This window comes from Gracilinanus agilis, chromosome 3 (assembly GCF_016433145.1).
Source record: "Gracilinanus agilis isolate LMUSP501 chromosome 3, AgileGrace, whole genome shotgun sequence".
Lineage (NCBI taxonomy): Eukaryota > Metazoa > Chordata > Mammalia > Didelphimorphia > Didelphidae > Gracilinanus > Gracilinanus agilis.
In genome coordinates, this window is record NC_058132.1 from 595,160,182 (window position 1) to 595,172,254 (window position 12,073).

At 36.6% G+C, this 12,073-nt stretch overlaps 1 protein-coding gene across 1 annotated transcript in view; it reads right to left on the reverse strand.

The window, feature by feature from the left end:
• Nucleotides 1-12,073, reverse strand: part of C2CD6 (C2 calcium dependent domain containing 6) — a 120,947-nt gene that overhangs the window by 64,473 nt on the left and 44,401 nt on the right. The gene's annotated exons all lie outside the window — the stretch shown is intronic.

Sequence of the window (12,073 nt, forward strand, 5' to 3'; positions counted from 1 at the left end):
TACTGATCTCAAATATTTACTGACCCAAATATTTGGCTACCTACTCAAGATTCATCGTCTAAGAACAAATCTTTAAATCTCTTGCTTCCCCAGAAAGGAATGTTTTGTTCTCTCCCTGGAAGCAAGATTTATATACATACATGATTTATTGTAAAATGAGATTGTAGTAATAATAAAAACAATTAAAATTACACAGTGCTTTTGGCTTTTCAACCTATTTTGACCCTCTGGTATCTCCTCTAATCTTTATAATCAACCATGTGAAGAACATAGGGTAGAAAGAGAAGCTCTGGGACAGGTTACCTGTAAGGCTGTATAATGTACTTCTAAAATTTATGTAAATTTTTTTTGGTTGTAGCCAATAAGGAAAATTTGTTTGAACATATCTGTTACAAAAATTTTGCTTTTCTTGGATTTTTTTTTACTTTGATTTATAGGATTTCCCATTTGGTATTTAGTTGGAGATTTTAAATTTGATCTTTTTTCTATTTTTTTAAGTTGTGTTAATACACCCAATTCATTAATGTGTTCTTCCTCTATCTTATCAATATAGGCATTTAGAGATATGAACTTTCCTCTGATTACTGATTTTGCTATATATCATAGGTTTTGATATGCTATCTCATTATTATTTTCTTTATTTTTCTATGACTTGTTCTTTAACCTACTCATTATTTAGGATTGAGTTATTTGATCTCCAAATAATTTTTTCTTTCTTTATTTATTGCCATTTATTAATATTCATTTTTAACATGGTTACATGATTCATGCTCCTACTTTCCCCTTCACCCCCCGCATTCCCCCCACCCATGGTCGATGCACATTTCCACTGGTTTTAACATGTGTCATTGTTCAAAAACTATTTCCAAATTGTTGTTAGTTGCACTGGTATGGTAGTTTGGAGTTTACATCCCCACAATCATGTCCACCTCAACCCATGCTTTCAAGCAGTTGTTTTTCTTATGTGTTTCCTCTACTGCAGTTCTTCCTCTGAATGTGGGTAGCATTCTTTACCATAAATTCCTCAGAGCTGTCCTGTGTCATTGCATTGCTGCTGGTACAGGAGTCCATTACATTCGGTTTTACCATAGTATATCAGTCTCTGTGTACAATGTTCTTCTGGCTCTGCTCCTTTCGCTCTGCATCACTTCCTGGAGGTCTTTCCAGTTCACATGGAATTCCTCTAGATTATTATTCCTTTGAGCACAATAGTATTCCATCACTAGCATATACCACAATTTGTTCAGCCATTCCCCAATTGAAGGACATACCCTCATTTTCCAGTTTTTTACCACCACAAAAGCACAGCTATAAATATTTTCATACAAGTCTGTTTATCTATGATCTCTTTGGGGTACAAACCCAACAATGGTATGGCTGGATTAAAAGGGCAGGCATTTTTTTATAGCCCTTTGAGCATGATTCCAAATTGCCAGCCAGAATGGTTGGATCAGTTCACAGCTCCACCAGCAATGCATTAATGTCCCAATTTTGCCACATCCCCTCCAGCATTCATTACTCTGCCCTTCTTTCATTTTAGCCAATCTGCTAGGTGTGAGGTGGTACCTCAGAGTTGTTTTGATTTGCATTTCTCTAATTATTAGAGATTTAGAACACTTTCTCATGTGCTTATTGATACTTTTGATTTCTTTACCTGAAAATTGGCTATTCATGTCTCTTGCCCATTTATCAATTGGGGAATGGCTTGATTTTTTTATACAATTGATTTAACTCCTTGTATATTTAAGTAATTAGACCCCTGTCAGAGTTTTTTGTTATAAAGATTTTTTCCCAATTTGTTGTTTCCCTTCTGATTTTGGCTGCATTGTTTTTGTTTATACAAAAGCTTTTTAGTTTAATATAATCAAAACCATTTAATTTACATTTTGTAATTTTCTCTAACTCTTGCTTGGTTTTAAAATCTTTCCTTTCCCAGAGATCTGACAACTATACTATTCTGTGTTCACTTAACTTATTTAGAGTTTCCCTCTTTATATTCAAGTCATTCACCCATTCTGAATTTGTCTTGGTGTAGGGTGTGAGATGTTGATCTAAACCTAATCTCTCCCATATTCTTTTCCAAATTTCCCAGCAGTTTTTGTCAAATAGTGGATTCATGTCCCAAAAGTTGGGCTCTTTGGGTTTATCATACACTGTCTTGCTGACATCATTAACCCCAAGTCTATTCCACTGATCCTCCCTTCTTTCTCTTAGCCAGTACCATACCATTTTGATGACTGCTGCTTTATAGTATAGTTTAATATCTGGTAGTGCTAGGCCCCCTTCCTTCACATTTTTTTTCATTATTTCCCTTGATATTCTTGATCTTTTGTTATTCCAAATTAACTTTGTTATAGTTTTTCCTAATTGAGTAAAGAAGTTTTTTGGTAGTTTGATAGGTATGGCACTAAAAAGGTAAATTAATTTGGGCAGAATGGTCATTTTTATTATGTTAGCTCGTCCTACCCATGAGCAATCAATGGTTTTCCAATTGTTTAGATCTAGTTTTATTTGTTTGGAAAGTGTTTTGTAGTTGTTTTCATATAATTACTGTGTTTGTTTTCATAGATAGATTCCCAAGTATTTTATATTGTCTAGGGAGATTTTAAATGGTGTTTCTTTTTCTACCTCTTGCTGCTCTAATGTGTTGGAAATATATAGAAATGCTGATGATTTATGTGCATTTATTTTGTATCCTGCAACTCTGCTAAAGTTGTTGATTATTTCTACAAGCTTCTTAGTTGATTCTCTGGGATTTTTTAAGTAGACCATCATATCATCTGCAAAGAGTGATAGCTTAGTCTCCTTGTTGCCTATTTTGATACCTTCAATTTCTTTTTCTTCTCTAATTGCTACTGCTAGTGTTTCTAGTACTATGTTGAATAATAGAGGTGATAATGGGCATCCTTGTTTTACTCCTGATCTTATTGGGAAGGCTTCTAATTTATCCTCATTGCATATGATGCTTGTTGATGGTTTTAGGTATACACTGTTTATTATTTTTAGGAAAGGTCCTTCTATTCCTATACTTTTCAGTGTTTTCAGTAGGAATGGGTGCTGTATTTTGTCAAAGGCTTTTTCAGCATCTATTGAGATAATCATGTGATTTTTTTGTTTGTTAGATTGTTGATATGGTCAATTATGTGGATGGTTTTCCTAATGTTGAACCATCCTTGTATTCCTGGTATAAATCCCACCTGATCATGGTGGATGATCTTCTTGATTACTTGCTGGAGTCTCTTTGCTAGTATTCTATTTAAGATTTTTGCATCTATGTTCATTAGGGAGATTGGTCTATAGTTTTCTTTCTCTGTTTTTGATCTACCTGGCTTTGGAATCAGTACCATATTTGTGTCATAAAAGGAATTTGGTAGGACTCCTTCTTTGCTTATTATATCAAATAATTTGTATAGTATTGGGATTAGTTGCTCTTTGGATGTCTCATAGAATTCACTTGTGAATCCATCAGGCCCTGGCGATTTTTTCTTAGGGAGTTCTTTGATGGCTTGTTCAATTTCTTTTTCTGATATGAGATTATTTAGGTATTCTATTTCTTCTGCTGTTAATCTAGGCAATTTATGTTTTTGTAAATATTCACCCATATCTCCTAGATTGTTATATTTATTGCCATATAATTGGGCAAAATAATTTTTAATGATTGCCTTAATTTCCCCTTCATTAGAGGTGAGGTCTCACTTTTCATCTTTGATACTGTCAATTTGGTTTTCTTCTTTCCTTTTTTTTATTAGATTGACTAGTACTTTGCCTATTTTATCTTTTTTTAAAAAATAACAGCTTCTAGTCTTATTTATTAATTCAATAGTTCTTTTACTTTTGATTTTATTAATTTCTCCCTTGATTTTTAGTATTTCTAATTTAGTTTTCATCTGGGGATTTTTAATTTGCTCGCTTTCTAATTTTTTAAGTTGCATGCCCAATTCATTAATCTCTGCCCTCCCCAATTTGTTAATATATGCACTCAAGGATATAAATTTCCCCTTGAGTACTGCCTTGGCTGCATCCCATAGAGTTTGGTAGGATGTCTCATCATTGTCATTCTCTTCAATGAAATCATTGATTGTTTCTATGATTTCTTCTTTGACTAACTGGTTTTGGAGAATCATATTATTTAATTTCCAATTGGTTTTTGATTTGCCTATCCAGGTGCCCTTACTAATTATTATTTTTATTGCATTATGATCTGAGAAGGTTACATTTATTATTTCTGCTCTTTTGCATTTATTTGCAATGTTTCTATGCCCTATTACATGGTCAATCTTTGTGAATGTACCATGTGCAGCTGAAAAGAAGGTGTATTCGTTTTTGTCCCTATTTGTTCTTCTCCACATATCAATTAAATCTAATTTTTCTAGGACTTCATTCACCTCTCCTACCTCTTTCTTATTTATTTTTTGGTTTGATTTATCTAGATCTGAAAGAGGAATATTTAGATCTTCCACTATTATGGTTTTACTATCTATTTCCTTCTTGAGCTCTGCCAGTTTCTCCTTTATGAATTTGGATGCTATGCCACTTGGTGCATACATATTGAGCACTGTTATTTCCTCATTGTTTATACTGCCTTTAATCAGGATGTAATGACTTTCCCTGTCTTTTTTAATCGTATCTATTTTTACTTTGGCTTTGTCAGAAATCATAATAGCCACTCCTGCCTTCTTTTTCTTATTTGATGCCCAAAAGATTTTGCTGAAGCCCTTTATTTTAAACTTGTGTATGCCCACCCGCCTCATATGTGTTTCTTGTAGACAACATATGGTAGGATTTTTTTTAATTTAAACCCTTACCTTCCGTCTTGGAGTCAATACTGTGTATTGGCTTCAAGGCAGAAGAGTGGTAAGGGTAAGCAATGGGGGTCAAGTCACTTGCCCAGGGTCACACAGCTGAGAAGCGGCTGAGGCCAGATTTGAACCTAGGACCTCCTGTCTCTAGGCCTGACTCTCATTCCACTGAGCTACCCAGCTGCCCCTTAGGATTTTGGTTTCTAATCCACTCTGCCATTTGCTTCCATTTTATGAGCGAGTTCATCCCATTCACATTCAGAGTTATAATTATCAGTTGTGCATTCGCTGACATTTTTGTATCCTCCCCTAGTTCTACCTTTTCTTCTTAAACTATTTCCTTTTAAACCAGTGGTTTGCTTTAAGCCAGTAACCCTTATCCCCTCCCTTGATTAACTTCCCTTTCTACCCCCTCCCTTATTATTCCCTTCTTTTTATTTTTAAAGGCCTAATGAATTCCCTTCCCCTTCTTCTCCCCTCCCTTTTTTGACCTCCCCACTTCCCTGCTCCCCTTGGTTTATCCCTTCTGACTTTTTCAGTAGGGTTAGATAGAGTTTTATATCCCAATGGATAATATAGCTACTCTTCCCTCTCAGAGTTAATTACACTGAGAGTAAGGTTTAAATATTACCTCTTAATGCTCTCTTCCTCTCCTTCTTATAATAGCATTTGTCCCCTCCCCTTCCCATGCCCTCTTTGTGTGTAACAGAATATTCTATTTTTCTTATTCAATCAAGTTTCTCTTGGTGTCCCCTACTATTCACCCCCCTCTTTCCCACCCCCCATATCATCTTAGACCATTTAGTATTCCAACCTCTCCCTATGAATTATTCTTCTGATTACTATAATAGTGAATACTATAATAGCGAATAGAGTTCACTACAGAGAATTATACATAGCATTTCTCCACATAGGAATACAGATAATTAGATCTTATTGAAGCCCTTAAAGAGGCAAATTTTAAAAATATGAGTTTTCTTTCTTTCCCCTTTGTTTCTTATTTACCTTTTCATGTTTCTTTTGATTTTTGTGGTTGGATATCAAACTTTCCATTTAGTCCTGGTCTTTTCTGTGCAAATATTTGGAAATCTTCTATCTTGTTGAAAGCCCATACTTTCTCCTGGAAGAATATAGTCAGTTTTGATGGGTTGTTGATCCATGGTTGAAGACCAAGTTCTCTTGCCTTTCTGAATATCATATTCCAAGCCTTGCGGTCTTTTAGTGTGGAGGCTGCTGGATCCTGTGTGATTCTGATTGGTGCTCCTTGATATCTGAATTGTCTCTTTCTGGCTTCTTGTAAAATTTTTTTTTACTTGGAAGCTCTTGAATTTGGCTATTATATTCCTGGGAGTTGTCTTTTCTGGGTCTAGTGTAGAGGGTGATCTATGGATCCTTTCAATGTCTATATCTGCCCTCTTGTTGTAGAACTTCAGGGCAATTTTGCTGAATAATTTCTTTTAGTATGGAGTCCAAATTTCTATTAATTTCTGCTTTTTCAGGAAGACCAATGATTCTCAGATTGTCTCTTCTAGACTGGTTTTCTTGGTCTGTCACTTTCTCATTGAGATATTTCATGTTTCCTTCTATTTTATCAGTCTTTTGACTTTGTTTTATTTGTTCTTGCTGTCTTGAGAGATCATTGGCTTCTAATTGCTCAATTCTAGCCTTTAGGGACTGGTTTTTGGCTATAATCTTTTGGTTTTCCTTTTCAATCTGGTTATTTCTGGTGTTCAATTTGCTTATCAGTTCATTTGATTTCTGAGCCTCACTTTCCAACTGCAAATTTTTGCCTTTTAAACTGTTAGTTTCTTGCCTGATTTCCTTTTGAGCTATTTCCCATTTCTCTAGCCAAATCTTTTCCAACATTCTAGTCATCTTAGATTTGAACTCTTCAAGAGCTTGTGACCAGTTTTCATTATTTTGGGATGGTTCGGATGTGATTGCTTATTTGTTCTCCTCTTCTGTTTGCTCTGTTGTCTGGATTTTCTCTGTGTAAAAGTTGTCGAGTGTTAAAGATTTCTTCTTCTTGTTGTTAATCTTTCTCTTCTGGGCTTCCTGATTCTGGGTTGCCATTTTAAGCCCAGCCCCTTCTCAGCTTTATCCTCAGGCTCAGGGTCTGTCTGCGCTCTTTGGACTCCTGAGGTCTCAGGTCTAGTTGTTCTCAAGGTCATGCCTCCTGCCAGAGGCTCCTTTGCATGTCTCAGGTCACTGCTTCCACAGTCGCATACTCGTCTACACTGGTTCCCCACTCAAGGTTTCAGAACCTTTGCTCGCGTCTGAGTCCTCCTCCACCCGTGCCTGCGCTCGGTGTCAGCGCTCAAAGTCTGCGCATATTCTTTAGCCTTTTGGGGTCTTAAGTCTTGCTGCTCTCAGGGGCAGGCCCTGGAGCTGCCAATGACTCAATGGGTGCCCCAAACTTGCTCTACTTCTTTTGCGCTGGCCTTGGAAATGTAGGTGGGGGGAGGGGGTTGCTCAGCCCACTATTTAGTGAGAGCTGTTTCACCCCTTTATAGCATGGAAATGCCTCGATTCCATGTACCTTCCACCCTGCGCCCTGTTGTGGGGTCCCTCCATTTGTCTGGATTTGTTTTTATGCCCCCTTGAGGAGTCCTGTATGTTTTGGTTAGGAGAGGTTTTTTTTCTCTCCAATTAATTTTTACCTTTGAATGTAATTATTATTCTAAATAATTTTTACTAAATTTTGAACTGAAAAGGATGAATTTAATATTTCTGTTTTTCTACATTTAACTATGATGGGTTTTGTGCCCTAATATAAGGTCAATTTTTGTAAAGGTCCCATGTACCTTTCATTCATTTCTCTCCAGATACTGATCATATTTAACTTATCCAAGATTCTATTTATCTCCTTGACTTCTTTCTGATTTATTTTTTGGTTAGATTTATCTAGTTCTAAGAGGAGAAAATTGAAGTCTCCCATTATAAGTGTTTTGTTTTTTATTCTTTGTAACTTTTAGCTTTTCTTTTAAAATCTGGGTAGTATAACATTTGGTACATATAGATTTAATATTGATAATGCTTCATTTATCTATGGTATCTTTTGGCATGATATATCTTCCATGTTTATCTCTTTTGATTAATTCTAGTCAGAGATCATGATTGCTACCCCTGATTTCCTTGTATCACCTGAGCATATTCTGCTCCAGCCCATTTATTTTTACTCTGTGTGTCTCTCATTTTTAAGCATTTCTTATAAATGACATATTGTTGAGTTTTAGTTTTTTATCTATTCTGTTATCCATTTCTGTTTTATGGGTGAATTTATTCCATTTACATCTGAAGTCATAATTGCTTGTTGTAGGTTTCCCTCCATTCTATTTTTCCTCACTATTTGTCCTTTCCCTCTCCTATTGCCCTATCCCTCCTGAGAAGTCTAATTTTTTCTGACCACTGCCTCTACAATCCATACCTCTTCCTTATCCTCTCCTCTTGCCCTCCTACTTCTTCTACTATCCACTCTTCCAAAAGTCCCTTCCTTATCCCCCCACCCTGACCTTATATTTCTTATACTCCTATTTCTTGATTTGTACTCCTTCTAGGAATCCCTTCTTTATCTTATCCCATTGCTTTCTTTTAATCTACCCTCCCTTCTATTGATTCTTTAGTCCCTCCTTTAACCTATCCATTTATCCTCCTGATCTTTGTAAGTTATAAAGACTTTTATTCTTCTAGTTGTATATATTGTTCTCTTCCACCCAGATCTGATGAGAAAAGGGTTCTAGTACTTCCAGCCCTCCACCCCCTCCTTCTCTTCTGTGATAAGTCTTCTATTCATGCTTCTTTTGTATGAGATAATTGTTCCATCTTGCCTCTTCCACCCTATTTTATTTTTTTAGCACATTCTATTATTTTCAACTCTTCATGTACCTATATGTACTCTTTCAAAACTACCCAAATAGTAATGTCATTCTTATTGGTTATAGATAACATTTTCCCATATAAAAGTAAACAATTTGATCTTATTGTATCTCCTAATTGATATTTCTTGTTTATCATCTTATGGTTCTTGCAGATCAAATTTTCTACTCTTTTTCCAAAAAAAAAAGAGAGAAATTCCTTTATTTTGTTAAATGCCCATTTTTCCCATATGTAATTATGCTCAGTTTTGCTGGGTGTTTTACTTTTAATTGTCATCCCAGATCCTTTGCTCTTTGAAATATTGTGTATACATGCCCTTCATTCTTTTAATGTTAAAGCTGCTAAGTCTTATACTATTCTGACTGTAGTTCAACAGTATGAGTTTAGTTTACTTTTTGTTGTTGTTGCTGTTTATGGTATTTTCTCCTTCACCTGGGCATTACAGAAGTTAGCAATGATGTTCCTATGCATTTTCTTCTTGGGATCTATTTTTGGTGGTGATCTGTGTAGATTCATTCAATTTATATCTTACCCTAGAGGTAAAAAAAAGTTCCGAAACTTCAGGACAATGTTCTTTGATAATTTCCTGGAGTATAGTATCTAAACTCTTTTTAAAAAATCATAATTTTCTGATAATCTAACAATTCTCATACTGTCTCTCTTCAATCTATTTTTCAGGTCAGTTGTTTGTGTATTAAGATGCTTCATATTCTCTTCTATTTTGTCATTCTTTGATTTTGTTTTGTCATTTCTTGTTGCCTTAAATAGTCATTAACTTTCCCTTGTCCAATTCTGATTTTTAATCATTTGGATTTTGAAGTCTTTTTTTAAAGCTCTTCTGTAATCTCTTTTGGGGCTCATGGCCATTTGATGTTTATCTTTATTGTTTTGGAAATAGGCATTTTAACTTCACTGCACTCTCAATTTGAACCCAGGCTTTCTTTGTCCCTATGAGAACAAAGTTATAGCTATCTATACTTGTGTTCTTTCTTTTTTGCTTGTTCGATTTTTTTAGATTTAAGGGGCCAGTAGGCTTAATTGTTAGCTTTATGCTAGAATTAGGCTCAGTTTCTAGGATGTAGAGAATGATGTCTCAGGTTTCAGAGTTTCTTTGTGTTTATTATTTTCTTCTAGTTTCTGTAATCCAGGGCCAGTTATAGTTTCTGCTCTCCCTGGCTCATACCCCAGTCTGTGATTGACCTCAATTGCTCCAACCAGAGACCCCTCTTACCCCCACTCCCTGCAGTTCTGCCACTACAAGAAGACAGCTCCATTTCCTATGGACTGTAAACATCAGCTTGCCTCCTCACTGGAATAACAGCAAGGGACTCCATTCCCCTAGAGGGACCATATATCCAATGGAGCCCTTTCCCCTCAGCAACTGCACTCAGTGGTAGGTGCTTTCTCCTCATTTCTCCTCTCCTGAAGTCATAGCCTAGGTGTCTGGTCAGTGGACCTGGGCCCCTGAATTCCTTCTCCAGTCAACGGCCAACCCCCTGAGCTATGGATGTATGTGGATCTCTGGAGTTGAGGCTGTAGTTCAAACAGCTATTCTCATGACTTATTGCCTGCTGACCCTGCTAGTATTTGCCACTGGGATATAGGCTTTCACTTTAACTAGACAAAGTGAGGCTGCTTGTTCTGCTCCCACGAATTGATACTTGTCAATTTTACAGGGCATTTGTGCTTCAAGTCTCAATAAAGTGACACAGCAGTCAGGTCAAAGACCTTCCTCCCACATGTTGGGACCCCCAGGCATAGATCCAAAAGACCTTTAGCTAGAAAATCCCCGCCACATTCTCTTCTCTAAGATATGTTGTGTCCCATATCCCTGGAAACCCCCATAGGCAACTGTATCTCCAACAGAACTTTTGTGTATGTTTCATGTAACCAATGGACACCCAATCCCCACATGAAGATGTCATCTTTCTCCAATCCCCATACAAGATGGGAGGTTCTCTGTTAACCATTACCTGTTGTTACACAAACATTGCTTGTTACCATGTATATGGAGAAGTTTGGGTAGAAACACCAGTTAATTATAAAAACCCTCAATACTCTCAATAAAGTGCCATTGATTGCCAAATGCATCTCTGGTCCTCCTGGAGCTTATTCTTCTCACCTACCCACCTCCAGAAGACTTCAGACTATTGATATTAGCAGGACCCTGGCTGGCCAACTCCTGTCTCTATCACCCACACTGTCCTTGGCTGTTCTGTTTCACTTCCAACTCTTGTCTATTTCTGCCACCTTTAACACTGATTTTGCGGTATTATTTCGGATTGTCTGTGGGGCAATTTAGAGAGCAAGACAGTATCATGTCCGACTCTGCCATCTTCCCCTCCTTCCAACAATTTAAAAATAATGTCTCAAAGAAAATTATGGAGCAGCAGAGTCAATAAAAGGAAGGGGTAAAACAATTTTGTAGTCCAAGACAACGTAGGAGGTCAAAAGGAAAGGTCTGTGCCACTGGGGCGGTGGTCAGATCTAGAGCACAAGACAATGGCAGTGTTAGTAGCAGATGATAGTCATGGCTACAATTGCTATATGCAAGAGAAAATCCCTATTCCCTTATAGAGGGATTAGATTTTAAGGTTAGCAATAGTTTTGAGTTAATCATAATTATGATTTTATTATAGGTAATTAATAATGTCATTAAGTGATAATATTAATAGGTTTGTGATAATTTTAGTATAAGTATTAAGGGTTTGAATTAAGTAAATAACTGCTTTAACACAGGCCTTAATGTCAGTCTTAGTTGTTAGGATAAGCCCTTCAAATTTTCTATATCATGCACCCTCAGCAATAATCATGGTCTTGAACTTGTGATCCATTATACATCAGAATGTCTGACCTTAGGTTCAGAACCTGGTACCACCCAACACCACCCACTCTAATCTTTTACATCACTAGTCCAAGGTACCTCTGTTCCCCCTCTTCTATCAAGTGATTCTTGAATCATTGTCAAATGACTTCTTATGGGAAGTATTTCCTGACTACTTCAACCAATCCACATCTCTCTATTTTTATCACTGTACTAAATTATTTTTGTACTGGTATAAAAGTTGTCTAATTCTTTGGGGATATAAAAGAAGGTCTTTTCTCACAGTGCTCAGGGTCCTTCTATTCTTGACCAGAGATCCAGCTTTGTTGTAGGACCATCCCCTCCCCCACCCCAATAAACCTATCTTTCTTTATGGCTTGGAGACTTTGTTTATCATTTGCGTACCTGTGTTTAGAAATTACACAACCCATAGCAGTAGTTTTGGGAGCTCTTAGCCTGTAGATGGAAAAGGGGTTGGACAACTAGTGGAAAAGAAATTACAGGAACCCTTTCTGGCAGTGGGTTCAGAATCCTATAGCACTGACCAGATGCACTAGGCCAAGAGGAATACCAT